Source organism: Cricetulus griseus, chromosome 2, assembly GCF_003668045.3.
Source record: "Cricetulus griseus strain 17A/GY chromosome 2, alternate assembly CriGri-PICRH-1.0, whole genome shotgun sequence".
In the NCBI taxonomy this organism is placed as follows: domain Eukaryota; kingdom Metazoa; phylum Chordata; class Mammalia; order Rodentia; family Cricetidae; genus Cricetulus; species Cricetulus griseus.
Window position 1 is genome coordinate 325472948 of NC_048595.1, and position 3586 is coordinate 325476533.

At 39.1% G+C, this 3586-nt stretch overlaps 1 non-coding gene across 1 annotated transcript; it reads right to left on the bottom strand.

Annotated features, from left to right (window-relative positions):
- Positions 1-680: 680 nt before the first annotated feature.
- LOC113834202 lies at positions 681-787 on the bottom strand. The gene has a single exon (XR_003482579.1). It is a non-coding gene; the product is annotated as a U6 spliceosomal RNA (small nuclear RNA).
- Between the last annotated feature and the right edge of the window lie 2799 nt (positions 788-3586).

Here is a 3586-nt window from a genome sequence, read left to right on the forward strand (position 1 = left end):
TTGGCAAGCTATCTCATGGAGGCAAACCTGGCTGGCTGCCTTTTTCCATCAACAGAGCTGTATTAGACTATAAGCCTATGGCGTCCCATACTGTCTGTGATGTGGCTACAATCATTTACAGTGGCAGGATAGTCATATCAGAGACTCCATGGCTCACAAAGCCTGAAATATTTACCTTTTTAAATGGAAGGTTACCAACTCCTGATCTTCCTATTCTTTTTTTCCATTTATTTATTTAGCTCATAAATAAAGTCATGCACAATTATGATACATAATACAGTATGTTCACAATGACATGGCTAAATTAAACCAATTAACATGTTATATCACACATATTCACCATTTTTGTTTTGAGAACACTTAAAGTATTCTATCTCACAACTTTTAAAATATAGCATATTGTTATCAACCATATTTATCATGCTCTCAGTAGACCTCAAGACATCAGAGTCCATGCCTCTTGTTCAACTGCAGTTTTATATCCTTAAACCAATCATTTCCCCATTGTTAAAAGACCCACATTGAAGCCTAATAGCCACAATTCTGCTCTCTGTTCCCATAAGTTCATCATTTCTAGGTTACACATAAAATTGAAATTGTGTGACATTTGTCTTCCAGTGTGTCACTTATTTTTTTTTTTGGCAAGCATATAACTTTACTACTTACTAAAGATGAAATAAAAAAATATGGAATGCTTCACAAATTTGTGTGTCATCCTTGTGCAGGGGCCATGCTAATCTTCTCTGTATCATTCCAATTTTAGTATATGTGCTGCCGAAGCGAGCACCTGACCTTCCTATTCTTAAAATATTGTTTCCTGGAATGTCACCATAAATGTCACCTCAGAACTAGGATTTTACAGTCCCAGGCCCCCCACACCAGAGTTAGGGTTCAGAAACTCAGAGGACAAAATTCAGTAATCTGTGTGTTTAAAATTTCTTATTTTAAAATATTTAATGACAAATAAACATCACATGCATATTAACATATATTATGATTATTTGATATGTTTATGCATAATGATTACTGTGATCAGGGTGATTAGTATTGGTTGCCTCTTTGCCATACACCAGAGCCCTAAAGCTTATTCATCTTATAGCTAATGGTTCTTACTCTAATTTTAAAGATTCAAAACATTTAAGCCACAAGTAAAAATTTACGTATTCAAGACATACATTATAATGATTTTATATGCACATACATTTCTACGATGATTCTCAAATCAAATTCACATCCATGATGACTCACATTGTACTTAGATCCCAATAACTTGCTGGTCATATGACTAACAGTTTGTTATGTTCTGGTCAACATCTTTAGTAATCTAGATGTATATGTGGGTTTGTATGTATAAATTGTGTGTGTGTGTGTGTGTGTGTGTGTGTGTGTGTGTGTGCATGCATGCACACGCACATGAAGGCTGACTTTGGCTACCTATTGCTCTCCATCTTATTTTTGGAAACTGGAGACAGTGCCTCCAACTAAATCTAGAGCTCCTTGACTGGTGAGACTAACTGGCCAGTGGATGCTTAGTGTATGCCTGTAATTGTTCCTCCCCATCCACCACCCAGGGGTTAAAATCATCTACTCCACACAGCTTGCTATGTGGGCGCTGGGATCTAAACTCAGGTCCTCATGCTTGTACAACAGCACTTTACTCACTGAGACATCTTCAGAATCTCCCCAGCCCAGTAATCCTGATTTTCAGGGCCCTTGAGGTGATGTGGGTACAATGAGAATATGGAAACCACTGACTTCTGCCATTAAACCTGAGAGTCTTTCTTCCATGATATAGGCCAAAGATGAAAGAGAAGATCTTTGACTGAGAAACAGGTACTTGGATAGCTTTCAGGAAGGGTATTTGAATCAGGAATACGCAAATATATGTCCCTAAATGATCAAACCATGAGATACCTTTGTTTGTGGTCATGGATCTGGCGTAAGTTATCATTTGTAATAACTTCATTGTATGCTTTGCCCATTTTTCTGATTGGACTACTAAATACTTTACATGGGTCTTTTGTGTTCTGGTATAGCTAACTCCACATTATCCCACATTTACTACTATATAAGTTGTGTTACTATGGATTTTGTTACTGGCAGGTGATTTACATTTTTGTGTAGTCAAGTCAATCAGGATGTTATCTGTTGTGTGACTCATGTGATTATTTCTTTTCTGTTTCCTAGATCTTTTTCTTCAAGGGCTTTTGGGCCTCGAGAGTTGCCTCATTAACAGCATTTTGTCTTGGTGTTCCCCTCTTCGTCTTTCAGTTGTGTTATGGAGGAGGCAACTTCCATCTGCTATTGATACTGTCAGCTACTGATACTGCGGTGTTAATCTTTGCTGTAATTCTCAAGGCTCCCGCTTGTTTCACACTAACTTGCTCTTTTGTGGGAACCATGTTCTCACAACTATTTGCTGGGAATCTAAAGCTCTTTAGCATTTTTCTTCTTTTCCTCACAAATGAGTTGGTGTAGGCATTTAGAGGTTTCCTCAATGTTTGTCTCTTAGGTGTTGGCTCACTTTTTAAATTACATCTATTTATTTACTTAGTGTGTGTGTGTTTGTGTGTGTATGTGTGTGTGTCTGTTTGTGTATGTCTGTGTGTGTCTGTGTATATGTATGTGTGCATGTACATGTGTGTATGTCTGTGTCATCTGTGTGTATGTCTCTGTGTCTGTGTGTGTATGTATGTTTCTGTCTGTGCATGTGTTGTCTGTTTGTGTATGTATGTGTGTATGTCTGTGTGTGTCTGTATGTGTGTATCTGTGTATGTATGTATGTGTGTGTCTGTCTGTGTGTATGTCTCTGTGTGTCTGTGTGTGTATGTATGTTTCTGTCTGTGCATGTGTTGTCTGTTTGTGTATGTATGTGTGTATGTCTCTGTGTGTCTGTATGTGTGTATCTGTGTATGTATGTATGTGTGTGTGTCTGTCTGTGTGTATGTCTCTGTGTGTCTGTGTGTGTATGTATGTTTCTGTCTGTGCATGTGTTGTCTGTGTATGTATGTGTGTATGTCTCTGTGTGTCTGTATGTGTGTATCTGTGTATGTATGTATATCTGTGTCATCTGTGTGTATGTCTCTGTGTCTGTGTGTGTATGTATGTTTCTGTCTGTGCATGTGTTGTCTGTTTGTGTATGTATGTGTGTATGTTTGTGTGTGTCTGTATGTGTGCATCTGTGTATGTATGTATGTGTTTGTATGTGTGTGTGTGTGTGTGTGTGTGTGTGTGTGTGTGTGTGTGTCTGTGTGTGTCTGTGTGTGTCTGTGTGTGTGTGTGTGTCTGTGTGCTCATGCACATGCTGCCATGGTGCATGAGTGGAGGTCAGAGGACAACTTGTGAGAGTTAGGTCTGTCCTTTCACAATGTGGGTCATCCCAGCGAGGCTTGGCAGCAGGCATCTTTACGCACTGAGCCACCTCAGTGGTCCATCTGCTCACTTTTGAGTTTGAAATTCTCCTCTCAACCAAGAATGGCAGGCCAGATTCATTGGCCAGATTCAGCACATCTGCCACTTGCACTTGGAGATGTTTTTCTCAGAGCATCCCCATCCATGCTCCTTTATGTATTGTCTCTGGAAACTT